General features: G+C 41.4%; 1 non-coding gene across 1 annotated transcript; it reads left to right on the top strand.

Annotated features, from left to right (window-relative positions):
* Positions 1–6,814: 6,814 nt before the first annotated feature.
* Positions 6,815–6,886, top strand: TRNAI-AAU. Its single transcript has one exon. It is a non-coding gene; the product is annotated as a tRNA-Ile (tRNA).
* Positions 6,887–15,163: the final 8,277 nt, after the last annotated feature.

The following is a 15,163-nucleotide window of genomic DNA, read 5'->3' as shown; positions in this document are numbered from 1 at the left end:
ACAGGCACAAAACACCTTGGGTTCCTTGAGATAAAGTCCTGAGTTTTGTCACACTAAAATTTGATCCGTGTGAATCTGACGTGGAACTCTACAATAGCCAGAGAACAAGGATCTCGGGCCTGAAGGGGTTTTAGCATGGCTGACTTAGCTCTGGTTAATTTCCCTGTAGATTTAATTCTAACCCCTCGTTGCACCCATGTGGCCTCCATCTTTTTCTTCGACACAGTGATCCTCAGCCTTGGGAGATTTTGCCCCATTTGACGATGTCTGGAAACATTTGGGTTGTCATAACTTCTGGAGAGGAGGGTACTACTAGTATCTAGTGGGTAGAGACCAGGGATGCTGCGAAACGTCTGCAGTGCGCATCACAACATCCAATAACAAAGGCTATTTACTCATGTCAAGGTTGAGAAACTCTGCCTAATGTGATGAAATGTTTCCTGCTCCTGGGCCTTCGTGCTGGGTGTTTCCTTTGCCTGAAACATTCTTCCTCCATGCCTCCTCCTGCCTGGCTCCTGGTGGGCTGCAGATTTCAACTGGAACCTCATCTCCCCGGAGGGTCTTCTTTGATAGCTCCACTTAGTATAGACCTGCCCCTTCCACCTTCAGTTACTTTATCAACATCCTCCTTTTAATTTTGTTTATAGCACTTAGCCCTGGGGATTATGAGTTGCTCAGTAAAGATTTTCACTCTTGTAAATCATACATTTTGCTTTTCACAAAGCAAAGAATTTACATATGCATTGGAATTTTTGACATGGCTTCTGCTCATTGCCTTTTCTGTGCAGAAAAGCTTTCAAGCCCCAGTGAAACCCTTTTCACTTGTTGAAATATGCAAAATCACTGTGCGGCGGTCATTATTATTATTTATTTTGGCTTTCACCTAATTAAATTTGTGCCGGGAATGAGGAAAGGGCTTTATCATCCACAGGAGAAGCAAGTTTCTCACACCTGACTTCCATCACTCTGAGTAACTACTTCATTAAGACGTAGGCAAGCCTAGTGACAGATCATTAATTTTCATGGATATAATTTGGGAAGCCAAATGTTGGTAGAAGGGGAGTCTGGCAAGAAAGGCATAAATGTATTAGCACTTATTAAAAATAAGCTGTAAGTCTGTTTGCCTGCTGCTTCTGTCATGTTTTGAATTAATCGCTTCAATGTAACCACCATAAAATATATGTATCACAATGTGTCAAGAAAGGAAAAGTAGATTGTGTCTTCATCCTCTAACAGTCTGAGTCTCTTATGTTCTTGAATTTACCTTTTTTTTTTCTTTTGAGGCTAATGGAAGGAAATAAAATGGAATGAGAGCCAGGAACATTTGTACTCTTTTTTGCTTTAATTTGACTCTGTGCTGTTTTGATTTTTGCTGTTTGGCATAGGAGGACAGTGAAGGCAGTAGGTCTCTGAAAGACTGTTCTGTGTATGGTGAACAAAATACACTACCTTTACACTCGTATCTGTCTGATAATTTTTAAATATAACTGTCTCAGTACTTCAGTGGGAGTCTTAAATCAGAAAAAAAAAAAAGTAGAATTATTGAAAACTCTGCATTTCCCCAAACTTACCAGTTTTGAGGGAGGGCTCTTGCTGTCTCTAAATTTTTCTCTTCTTTGTGAGGAACTGAAATCTGAGGACGATTGCATCAAGTTAGATAATCTTGTAAACTGTAGAGTACTTCACTTACATTAGCTCAAAGAGAAAGGAACCACCCCTTCTTCCAGGCCAAAGTTTTTGCTTCTGTCCCCTTTCCTCTCTGAGACTGGTATCTGCCAATGCGGGATCCAGACTTTGTTCCTAAGACCTTGCTTTGTGACCTCCATGCAGTCTGGATATTGAAGTAAGATTAGGATCAGGACGCGTGCTCATTTAAAATCAATACAGTGGAAAGATGACAGCTTTTAGCATCAAAACTACATCCAGATACGGGCTGACACTTACCAGCCTTGTTGGGCAATATGCTTTGATTCTTTAAGCATCAGTTTTTTTCATCTGGAAAAAAAAGGGGAACATCAATTAAATGAGAGTTTACGTACTATATTAGCACATAGAGGATGCTCAGAAAACAGTGGTTTCTTCTCCTGCAATAATTATCATATTGAATTTCGACGTTTGTGGAGAAACTCACTTGCCCTTAGTTTTTGTTTTGTTTTGAATTGAGTTATGAAAATTGTCATTGTTACGTTTATGGTTATTTGAGAGATGCTTTTTGGTCATTCCTGGAATATTTTTTTTTAATGCTTTTTTGATATTTTTCTAAAGACTGCAGTCTGGGTACCCTAAGTTTGCCTCATACACTCCTGGGTTACATCTCTCTTTGAGGGTAAGGACATTTTCTGCACTCCATGTGGAAATAAGTGGCCTAGATATTTGAAATTAGAACTATTCTTTCAAAACTCTGGGGTGTATGGTGGCTTTAGATAAATGTACGTAGCAAAAATTGTATTAGTTTTTTTGTTTGCGTTTTTAATCATAGGAATACCAGTTCTTACTGCTCTCTCTGTACACATTTGCGGAGTAAATAGAAGAAGTAACCCCCAGAACCAGAGATGATGGCTTCCTGTGTGACCTTTACATCTCAAACAATTATGTGATAGTAAAGAAGGATGGAAACTGGGCAATAGAAAGTGAGGTCGTATAAATTAGGAGGAGGACTCGCAGTTAGAGTACTTGGCAGTCGGAAAATGTAGGTTCAAATGTTGACCCTCTGGCTTAATAGCTGAATGAACTTGGGCAAGTTACTTGACCTGTTTGAGTCCTGGCTTCTTTATCTATAAGATAGCGATCATGGTCATTGCTTTCTCTAGAAGTACAGTAAGTATCAGTGGGGTCTTCGTGAGGTTTTGATAAGAATGTAAGAAAAGCACTCAGCATAGTGTACGTAAGCAGTCAGTGTTAATAATAACAATTATTATTTTTGGACTGATGAAAATTTGAGCTCATGAGAGCTGTTTGGGGTAGAAATGTACTTCAGTCACATCCTCAGATCCTCCACTTCCCCCTGAAGCCACCAACGTGAATTTCCCGTAAGGAGGAGGACTCGAATGAATAACTCCTGGGAGGACATCTGAAAACTGCCCGTGAGATGTGTCAGTTTGGTGTTGGGAAGCACTGAGATCATCCCATCTCAGCTAAACCGTTTAGCTTTTGAACTAAAGAGCCTGCGTCCATGAGAGTGAAGTTCCACCAGTATGCTAATTTTACATTTTTTATTGGCTACGGTTCATGACCATCCTGCTGAAATACGATGTTGATCTGAAAATACTTCATGCCAACAGTGTGGTGCTGGGCAACGAGCTAACACAGGGAGATAACATTTTATAATGAGCAGGGTAACTTCGTCGGACGGCATTCAATCAGAGGTAATGGCACGTGTGACTTCTGCCCTCTAAACATGGTGTTAGCCTGTATCTCAGGTGGAAAAAAAATCATCTTAGGGTTAACAATAATCTCCTTCACTTTCATTTTTCTCCAGTCACCCTAGAGATAGGACGCAAACCCAGGCCCTGTAAAAGACTTTCCTCACTCAGTGAATCTCTTCATCCTCCAGTTTGCTGGCATCTTTCCTCCAGCAGTGTCTCCTCCTCCGTGTAAGCACTGAATCTTTGCTTTTCTTCCAAACACCCCCTGCAGGAGCAGGATGGGACCTGCTTCTGCACACAGCGCTGGCCAAGGGGAAACGTCCCGTTACAGTCCCCTCATCGTATTCACTTCAATGGATGTTTTAAACAGAGCATCTTCTCTTCCAGGCGCTGGGCCAAGGACTCAGAGGCCAGTGAGACCACTTCTATTCTAATGGACTATCAGTAATAGATGGTTCCCAAGGCATCATGGTCTCCCCCTTGTATTTGTTTCCTAGAATTGCTGTAACTAAGTACCACAAACTGTGTGGCTTAAAAAAATACGAATTTATCGCCTGTTGATTCTGGAGGCAGTAGGTCTGGCATGGAGGTGTCTACTGGGCCGTGAGCCTCTGAAGGCACCAGGGAAGGGTCTGCTCTGGACCTCTCTGCTACCTTCTGGTGGTTCCTTGGCCTGTGATAATGTAATTCCTACTTTCTTGTAGAATCTTCCCTCTGTGCGTGCCTGTCTCTGTGTCCAAATTCCCTATCTTTTAAAAAGGACACCAGTTATGAGGGCCCACCCTTATGACTCCACTTAAACTCGGTAATCTCTGTAAAGATCCTGTATCCAAAATAAGGGCACCTTCGGAGGTAATGGGACTAGGACTCCAGTGTGTCTTTTCCGGGGAAGCACGATTCAATCCCTGACACCTTGGTGCCTTACAGGCGTTGCTAACCCGTTGTATAATTCTGTCTTCCTACCCGGTGCTCTCAGAACGCTTCCGTGCCATTGGTAGGTATGTCATTTCTGGTCAGAGGAAAGGTTTCCTGTCTTGGAATTACCTGTCCCTGAGGTTTAGCAGGGTGAGACCGAGTCACAGCTCCCATCCTGTGCTGTGTCCTCCCACGTGGGGAAAGGAGCTGGTTAGCAGATGTGGATTCACCTCTGTTTGCCTGTATAAATAAATCGTTTCCTTTCACTCAGCCTCAGTTTCCATTGTCAAAAAAAAATAGGTATTAAGAAAATTTGTGTATGGGTTAGTTTGAAATACCCCATGTGAAAGTAGAGGCATTGGACAGGCAATCTCGTAATAAAAATCTCCCTCCTTCTATATTCAAAAATTACTCTTTTTTAGGGAAGGGAGGTGAACTCTGGAAATGAAGGATCTCTCATCCTTCCTCTACAACAGGGAAATCAGGAACCACAGGCTGGTAGATAACTTGCCCAGAAAAAAAAGATCTAAACCCCTTCTCTGCTGTAGTTCTAGTGGTTGAATATCTTGAGAGAGATAATCCTTTTATTTTTGTTTTGCCAGTGGATAGAGCACAATTCTAAGTACTTAAAATAGGAGGATGATAAAAGAGGTTGTTAGAGGATTTGTTTATAAAAGCTTAGCTGTTTGATGAAATATGTACATAGTGGTCCCCGAAACCCGTCTTTGGGTTTACTGTCGCTTTCACATGACAGTTTCTTTCCTTTCTTTCTGTTTTTAAAGTCTAATAGTAATTTTACTTCTGGCAGGATCCATCTACCACCTTTTGCTCATTAACACTATTTATGTTTTATTCTTGACAGCTTAATGATTGCATATGAAATGTATACATTTTAAAAAGTTCACTCAGATGATCAGCATGTGTTATGAAAACAGTGATACTCTGATTATTGTTTTCCTCTCTAATGGATGCTCTGACTTGTTGGCTACTTTGGGTGGCGTGAATTGGATGTGTTTGCTGACCTGTAAGCACAGGAACATGCACACTCATTTGGGCTATATTATTTTTATGAATAAAAACGTTTTCTTGCTGCTAACCAGAGGCTCAATATAGTTGTGCCCTCAATTACAAAATTAGGAAAGTGATGTGTATTTTTAAATTCCCGAGCCACTAAGAAAGCTGTACCATATCATCAGCAGGAATCAGACATGCCTCCCTTGCTACCCTGACCCACAGAAGCCAATAACTACACCTCTTTCCCTCTCCTCATCTTCCCATCCAAAATGAGTCTTATGGCCAAATACAAATTGAACTCTTACTGAGTCTCCAGATGTGCTCTGACTCAAATCAAGGAAGAAAAAAAGAATTCTACCTCAGATTTTTTTTTTTTTTAAGAGCTGCCTTTTGGAAAAATCGATGGCAGTTTGGAGGCGTAAAGCACAGCTGTGTGGCCAACTGTGTTGTTGACGCTGGATCTGAACGCTCCCTCAGGTTCCGTCCGGGGCTGACATTTAACTTGACCTTCTCAGGACAAGAGGTTAATTTCTGAAGTATTAGGGTTATGAAGATTAATTTGTGAAGCTGCTTATAATTAAGATGCCTCTGGCTCTTGCGTCTGGGCTGGAAACAGCAGACATTAATGATGATAATCCGCTTTCTCCCCAGATAACTGAGGGCTGCAGTTTCCAGCTCCACCAATTCCTCTGTGGATTGTTCTCATTTTTCAGGCTCCTGGAGAAAAGATTGGTGACCTCTATCAACACACTCTTCCCTCTCACCTGAGAGGGAAAAGCCAACGAAAGACCTTACCGAAGTGTCTCATGAATTCATTCTTTCCTCTTAAGTTTGCTGTAATAATTACAGCAAGAATTTCTGTGGAGCCAGGCTCTGTGCCAAGCGTGTGACGTACATTGTTTCACCTTAATCTTCCCAGCAATCATGGAGTAACCGTTTTATTCTCTCCATCCTGTGGGTGACTGGGAAGATAAGATACCTTTTGCAGGATCACATGGTATGTTGGCAGAACTAGGACCTAAACAGTGGGTTCCTGTGACTCTAACGTCTGCATTTTCAGCTCTTATGCTGGCCTATCTCCTGAAGAGGTTTGGAAGTAATGACAGTGCTCACTGCGTAACAGGTGCTGTTGTAAGTGATTTAATCTCACGCTAATCAGAATGTCATTGTCATATTATCTCCCTTTTACTGAGTAGGGCAGTAAAGCTCTGGGAGATCGAGTTCCTCTATAAAAAATAGATCTTGATGTGGCATGGGGAGGCAAAATGTAACTGTACATTGTTTAACTCTTACGGAGACGGTTCTAGAAAGGGCTTTCTCCATCCAGGCTACAGGTTAGATACACCTAATGAGGCCCCAGTTACAGAGATTTTCAGTGAGTTGTATTGGGTTGAGACTTGGGTCTGTATTTTATAACACTCTCCAGGTATTCTCATGGAAAGCTGGAGCTGAGATTCACTGTTCTAGATAAGAAATGGTCTCATAGGAAGAGAAAGATAAAAATGCTATGTACTGGGTGGTGGGAAATAGCTCAGTGGTAGAGCGCATGCATAATATGCATGAGGTCCTGGGTTCAATCCCCAGTAACTCCATTTAAAAAAAAAAAAACAACACTATGTGCTTGTGGTTAACGGTTGCTGTTCTAAGCAATGATGAGTTGTCTCAATCAATGCTCATTACTCATTCTTCTCTTAAAGAAAAAGCAAAACTGAAATTTAGAGTTATTTAGAAGGTGTTGATGCTGGTTTAATTAGCTAACTTCCTAGAACCCGATTAATCAGGTCTAGTGCCTCTGACACGTAGTTACAAGGTCCACCATTCCCGTGACTTGTGATTTATTACTTAGATCACAAGGGACCATGAAAAGCCCTAATTAAGAGCCTGTCATTTGAACTGGCCTCAGAGCCTGATTTTCAGTTCTTTGGACTTGCCTGGCCTCGCTGAGTTCCATCAGTTTCATCAGGGTCTGATGGCCTGAGAAGCATTTGTCTTGCTCCCTCTTCTTTTCTTCTCCTTTTCCCTTCCCTTCCTCTCCTAATTCTTCCTCCAAGGGTGATTCATCTCAGAGCTTCAGCTGAAGGGGAAGGAGTTAGAAAATAGAATGAAATAAACAACAGATCCATTGAACGTCTTTGTTGTGCAAAATGCACCCACAATGCCACAAAGCTGGAGGAATACAGATCTTTTGTCTTCATACTCATACAGCAGTTACAGGTTTTAGAATCGGAATTCTTGGGTTTCCATCTCAGCTCTGTACTACTAAAGTCTCTTATCTGCTTGACTTCTAGGATACAGGATGCTCTTAATAGATTTGTCATGTATGAAACATTCCCTATATATTTAATTTTAAGTGTTAACATTGCTATGCAAAGTGGCTTTATTTTAACTTAACATTTCTGGCCATCGAATAAATATTAGCACTTCTGAAAACTCAGGGAATTCAGGAAAAACAGAAACAATAGGTTGAAGTTAGAAGTGCTGTACCAAGTTACACTGATGCGATTAAAGGGCAGGTAACATGTAATTTCCCTGAGTTTTTCATTTCTTAGGTTACACGTCTGTCATGGCTTGTGTGCTTCACTGTTGCTACTGAACACAAGTTGATGTGCCCAGCATACAGTGAGGCCAAGCAAACCGACACCTGAGTTTGGAGCAGAAAAAGGTTATTGCATCGCCAAGCAAGGAGAATGGTGACTTGGGCTCAAAAGCCCTCAACTCCTTGATGGTTTCTGGGGAGAAGTTTTTATAGGCAAAATTTGGGGTGAGAGCTGCAGGGTGTGTGACTTCCTTCTGATTGGTTGGGGGTGAGGTAAGGGGAGAGTGCTCCAGGAATCCCGTGCTCAGCCTGAAGTTACCATCCTCCACCTGGTGGGGGCCTTAGTTCCTGCAGAACTCAAAGATATTGTTACATATATTCCTTGAGGAGGGACCAGGATCCTGCTTTAATCACTGCACTGTTGTTTCTTGACTGCTCCTTTTTTGTTCTGTGTGCCCTTACTTCCCTGATTAGCACCTGTTTGACTCTGCCCTTTGGAACTCAGGAAAGTCTGGGAGGCTGAAGCCTTTCTCCTACAAACAAGTAACGGGGGACATGGAAAGGCTGTGTACCCAGGAGGGCCCCACAGTTCAGTTTCACTGTGTCCACAGAAGGCACCATGTAGCATTGTAATCCAGAGAAACAGACTGATGGCGTGCTTTTGAGATATGTCTCTAAGAGTTACAGAAAACCAGGGACCGTGTAGGAGATCACGCAGAAACAGTGCAAAGGGCTGGTGACCGGAAGACCTGACTCTGGAACTTACTGTGGGTCGACTGGAAAAAATGCACAACCTAGAAGTTGAGAATTAGGTTTTATTGGGCAGACTTTGTGAGGATTTCAAGCCCCAGAGGCAGCCTCTCAGATAGATCTGAGGGACTGCTCCAAAGAGGTAAGGGAGGAACCAGGTATATAGGAGTAGTTGGAACAGCAAAGATTACTGTTAAAGAAAATCGGATATCTCAAGTTAATGAATTTACCACTTTTCTATGGATGGGAAGATGCAAGAATCTGGGCTTTGATATGCACTTTAGCTATTTGTGGCCAGTATCTTGTTCTTTCCCATCCTGAGTCCCCTCAGGGGGCACCATTGGGGCAGCAGGTGTCCTACTGGTCTCTATCCTGAGTTCCCTCTAGCTCACGGTTGAGGGTGGGGATGGTGGTGGTAGTGGCTGATGGCTTGATGGCCGTGGCATCTTTGTTTGCTGTTATTGTCGGCAGCATTTTTCATTCACATATGTGATGTTGGACAGATGATCTAACTTCTCTGCACCTCCGTTTCTTAATCTATACAGTATTGGAGAAGAGGAAAGCAGTGGGTTGGGCGAAGTAGGTGGTTCTTCACATGTGGTCTGAGGACCACTGGCATCAGCATCACCTGGGAATCTGTCAGAAATCTCACTTCTCAGGACCCGCCCCAGACCTCCTGGGGCTGGGGCCCTGTCATCTGTATTTGAGCAAACTCACCGGGGGATTCTGATACACGCTGTCTTTTGAGAACCACTGAGCAAAGGCGTATTTTTGTCCTATCTATAGGTAACGTTCTAGATGGCTTTCATTGATTTTTCAAATAATTAGAAGCTGCTAAGTATTTCATGTATACAGAAAATACTGTATCTTTTATTTAGATGACTTGATACTGTTGCAGAAGCGAGAATGGTCATGTTCCAGGTCTTGGGCGAGTTCCTGGGATGGGCTGCCAAGTAAAGGTCCTTGGCTTCATGCGGGAAAGAATTCAAGAGGGAGCCAGAGTAAAGTGAAAGCAAGTTTATTCAGAGAGAGAGAGAGACGTGCCATAGACAGAATACAGGCTGTCTCAGAAGGTGAGAGCACCTGGGTTGTGGGGATGGTTAGTTTTTACGGGCTGGTCAATTTCATAGGCTAACAAGTGACAAGATTATTCCAACTGTTTTGGGGAAGAGGCAGGGATTTCCAGAAATTGGGCTTCTGCCCGCTTTCTGGCCTTGTGTGATGAGTCTCAGAACTGTCATGGGCCTGGCGGGTGTGTCATTTAGCATGCTAATGTATTATAATGAGCATATAATGAGGCTCAAGGTCTCCTGGAAATTGAATCTTCCGGCATCCTGGGGCTAGTAGGTTCTAACCACTTTCTGTCATATCCTCAACAGCTGGGCTATGTCATTCTTCTAATGGTTGTGTTGTGCCCTGCCCCCTTCCCTCCTGTCTCAATACCATTTTAAAGCTGGGTTATCATTGGACTGGATTAGTACATGCTAATAGGTATTCCCAGTTGATAAAATTCCATCTAAATGTGCTTAAGAATAGAATTCTAAAATGTCAGAAGGAACCTTCAAGTTACTTAGGCCAATTATCTCCAGCTGCCATTTTAGAGTTGAGGAAACTGAGGCCCAGAAGGCTCTATGACCTTGACATAATCTCATAGATGAGACGTAAGGCTTTGAAAGACTTGAGCCATAGGCTAGGAACGATCATGCCATGTTACTATTTTGTAGTGGATAGACAGTGCCAGAGAGCTACCAGAGCAGCTAAATTGATTTAACACCTGTGTGCACACGCAAACCAGCAATTAGGAAACAGTGTGTGGCCGATTTTGACATGTATGAAATTATAGGACCAATTACTTTTTACAAGTCAACTCATGACAGTCATTTCAAACAAAGCCGACCATGGAATCTGTTCCTTAAGGACACGGTTGACAGAATGTCTGTGCATTTAAACCTCATTTCATTTTCTGGAGAGCAGATTTGGGAGGGTGAGCTGGAAGGGTAGACTGACGATGCTAATTTAAATTAAGGATTTATTGTTTTCGAGGTTGCTTCCTTGGGGAAAAAAAAAGTACCGTCAGTTAAATAATCAGTGCTCTCCAGTAGGCTGTAGAAGAAGGAATGCTGTTGTAGCTACTCAGAGATGTAAGTGCTTCTTACCCTTGTTATTTCCCCACTTCCCCTTACTGTTAATCATTTGTAGGATCTTGAGAAAATTACTGAGCCCTCTGGACCTCAGTAGACCTCTGTGTTCAACAAGCATATTCATACCTATAATTTCTCAAAGCAGAGAGTAAGATCAAGTGATAACTTAAGAAACAAACAAACAAACAAAGAAATTAAATGGAGAAATTTAGTTCCAGAAGACTCATCCAGAAGTCCCTATAAACATGACACTGCTTGTTGGGTAGAAAAATTACTGAACTAAAAGGCCTAGTTGCAAATCAGTCAGTTACTACCCATACGACCTTTGGACCCTCAGTGTTACAGGAAGAAAAATGGTCTCGCACATCGGTTGAAGTTACCTGATTTATTACAGTAAAGTACCCGGGACAGCACCCAGCACACTTGCTGGGTCATGAGTACAATTAGTAAGAGGTAGACAGTCCCATCAGAAGGCTGCATGGAGACTTCCATCTGTGTCCATCAAAAGCGTATCTGTTCCAGGGCTTGCCTTCTTGGCAGAAATAAGTCCACAACTGGTGGAAACACCCAAAACAGTGGTTTTCGAATATTGGATGTCAGGCCAAATCGGACTGTGATTCATGAGAGAAGGCAAACCAACAAAGTGAACGCTGTGTACCACACCTTTCTTCCTAGAATCACCTTCTCCACAGTGGCTCAGGAAGGAAGAACCCACAGAGCTCTGCAGTCTTGCCTAGTAGATGATGAGACAGAGATCAGAGCTCAGGGATGCTGAGACAGCTGGAATTTGAGGTGTGGCACGCTGGGCAGAAGCTAGCTTCACAGATGGGAAAAGAAAGCACATTCTGCAGATACCTGCAAAAGACTCCTCTTAAATCTTTGAATGACAGTATGTATACATGTGGGGTGAAATCCCATGAGACTGGGCAAAGAAGAGCTGGCAGGGAAGGAGTGATTACAGGGGAGCTGAGGCTGAAAGTTCATGCCGAGCAGGAGGCTTTTGCATTCCCGCCAGCTGGAGTGGAGAGACATCACTGAATAAACATAGACTTTAGTGGAGATGTCAGGATGCTAACACTTTCAGAGTGGAGATAAATTAGCCCTCGAGTAAAGGCTACGATAGATGTTCCCTTAAAAGCTTATAAACAAGCCTTGAACACATCAGCCGGATTTACAGTAACTGCTAAACTGCCTGACAGAACAAAATCCTGTTCTCTTTCAGGAATTCAGTAAAAAATTCAGTAGGCAACAACATAAAATCCCTAATATCTGACATCCATCAAAAATAAACACATGAAGAAAGAAAATATGAGTAATATATAGGAAGAAAATCACTGAATCTCAAAAGTTCCAGGAGCAAGACAGAAATGATAGAAATAGCAGATAAGGACTTAGAAACAGCTATTAGAAATGTGACTTCTAGGACTAAGGACAAGATTTAAAGGAAACTATGACATGTTGAGGAGAGAACGAAAATATGAAAGCGAACCAAATGGAATTTCATTTAAGAATTTAAATGATACAGGGTATTTTTTTCTTACCAAATAATAAATTAGACATTTCTAACAAAAAATATCAAGAGTATCCCCAAACATTTGGAAACTAAACACACACTTCTAAATAACCTGTAGGTCAAAGAAGAATCAGAAAAGAAAATGAGACTTATTTTCAACCAAGTGCTAAATGAAAATGAGAACACAAAATACACAAATTGCAGGATGCATCCAAATCAGTGCTCAGAGGTATATTTATAGTTTTAAATTATATTGGAGAAAAAGAAAAATCTCACATAATAATTGATTTCCATCTTAAGAAGCTAAAATACAAGACCAAATTAAATCCAAGAGTAGAAAGAAGAAAGCAGTAAAGATACTAGAAAAAATTACTAGAATAGAAAATAGATCAATGGAGAAAAACAGGTGAAACTGAAAGCTTGTTCTTGGAAAAGGTCAATAAAACAGACAGCAAACAAGCATCTAGCCGGAGTGGTCAATAAATAAGAGAGGGCATGAATTTTCAGTATCAGGAGTGAACATGGGGTTATTTGCACACATTCTACAGACAGTGAAAGGATAATAGAGAAAAGTCATGCTCAACCAATTGTATGTCAACAAAATTGACAACTTAGGTGAAATGGACAAAGTCCGTGAGAGAGATCTATTTTTTTTATCCAAAGTGACCCCAGAAGAAATGGGCTGAATGACCCTATGTAAAGTTAAGGAAATTTGATCTTAAAATACTCCCCTTATTAAGTACAATACGGTATCTTGGACTGGATCTTCAGACGGAAAAAGGATGTTAATAGAAAAACTGATGAAATCTGAGTAGTCTGTTGTTAATGCTCCAGCGTAATTTTTGTACTTTTGCACACGTTCCATGGTTGTGTAAGATGTTAACATTATGGCAGTGGCTGTCCACCAAGGATGATTTTGTCCCCCAGGGAACATACGGTAATGTCTGGAGACATTTTTGGCTGTCATAACTTGGTGGACGGTGCTACCAGCATCCAGTGGGTAGAAGCCAGCACACTGGTAAACATCCAACAAGAAATGGGACAGCCCCACAGCAGAGGATTATCTGGCCTGAAATATCAATTGTACCCAGGTAGAAAAAGCCCATATATGGTAAAATTAGGTGAAGGATAAGCGAAGATTTGGTACCATCTTGATAACTTTTCTGTAAGTCTAAAATTAATCTAAAATTGAATGTTTATTTAAGAAAATGCTTCCCATGAAGAAAACTCCAGGGTCATCTTGCTTTATTGGTTGATTCCATCAGACACTCAAGAAATAAATAGTACTAATTCTATACAAGCTCTTTCAAAAAAATGTAGGCAGAGGAAATATTCTTACTCATTTTCTGGGGCCAGCAAAATCTTCTCTCCCCTTCTCTCCACTTGCTTCTTTTTCTCTCCCCTCCCTAATTCTTTTCCTTATCTTCCTCTAAATACTTTGTGTCACAGCAAGAAATATCCTAATTACAGAAAAGTAAAGACAGTCAGTGAGTTTCCTATCAATCATACTGTTCGTATTCATTTCATCTGTCTGAGTTAAACTGCCTGAATAGCTCTCCCTCACTAATGGAATCTTGGACCTGGTGTAAAGGGTGTGGGGTGGGCTCTAGTGATGGGGTGGTTCTATGTGTAGACGCCTCTGGCTGTAGATTTCCAGGCAAGTTCACAGAGGCAAACACAATCACTGTTCAGTGAAGTCATTGACTCTGAGCAGGATACATGCAACTGACTTCTGTTTTCCTTGCTTGGCTTCCTTAGCGGTGAGATGTACAGAACTTACATTAGTGGAGAAATAGAGTTACTTACTATGTATCTTTGTAAACAACATCGTTGTAGAGCTTTCTGTAGCTCTGTTGCCCCTGGGAAATTTCCCGACTTTTATGTCATGAATTATTGGTAGCCTCCTCCACCTCCTCACCTAACCACCAGAAAAGCCTGTGGTGTAGAGAGAGCAATTGCATGTGAACCTTTCTCTCCTCTCTGTCAACTCACCCACCGGGAACACAGAGCAGTGAGAGGTTTGGCATCTTCACTAACCTGGAAACTAGCAGTTTTCTCTGGGGACTTTACGGGCGTGTGTGTTAATGGGAAGCGTTTCATTATCTGGTGAAATCTTGGCGTGCTTGGGGACCAATTAGAGAACTCTTGAAGTCATCTCTCTTGAAACCCAACAATAACTTCAATTACAGTAATTTAGAAAATTGCACACTTTAGATATCAGCTCCCTAACTTTTTATGAAGTGTTTTGCTCCATTTCATTAAAAGCCTGCATTTCACTGAAACATGCATATAATAGGAATGTGTGGTAAACACATTCAGAAAGTACCGCTCAGTGTCATTGCTTAACCTGAACCCTGTGGTTTTCTGCTATCCTCATTACACTTACTGCTTAAAGCTGTTGGTTTAAGTCTCTAAAGGAAGTATTCTAGGTCTACCCCAACTCTGTTTTATTCTTAAAGGACCTTGAGAATTTAAGCTTTTGTTTTAAAAGAATGGAGGTATTTGCAAACGATCCAAAACAGCACTCCCCCCAAAAACCTAGAGAGAAAAAGTAGCTTATTCTTGTAGTGGAAAATAGTTGGTGGGTTTGTCAAAATGTTGGATACGTCACATAAAATATTTGGGAAGACAGGCAAAAAGTATGCTAATGAAAATGTATGAAAGGGGAGATTATAATATGAGAAATTATAAAAGTATTATTCAAAGGAGGAATGTAGGAAGATCCTAAAAATGTTGATTGATTGAGTTAGATGTACTCAGTCAATTTTGGTCCATATGTTTGACGTTTAAAAGATGTAATAAAACAGTCTCCATTTACCCAGAGTGTGCTTTGCAGGGACAGGACAAAATCATATGTGAAAAGAATATATATGCTGGCGCTCAGTTCTACAGGCAACAAAAGATGGGAGGACGATTTCACTTGCTAAAT

Source organism: Camelus ferus, chromosome 17 (genome assembly GCF_009834535.1).
Source record: "Camelus ferus isolate YT-003-E chromosome 17, BCGSAC_Cfer_1.0, whole genome shotgun sequence".
NCBI lineage: Eukaryota > Metazoa > Chordata > Mammalia > Artiodactyla > Camelidae > Camelus > Camelus ferus.
Note: the sequence above shows the minus strand (reverse complement) of the source record. Positions and strands in the feature narration are given on the sequence as shown.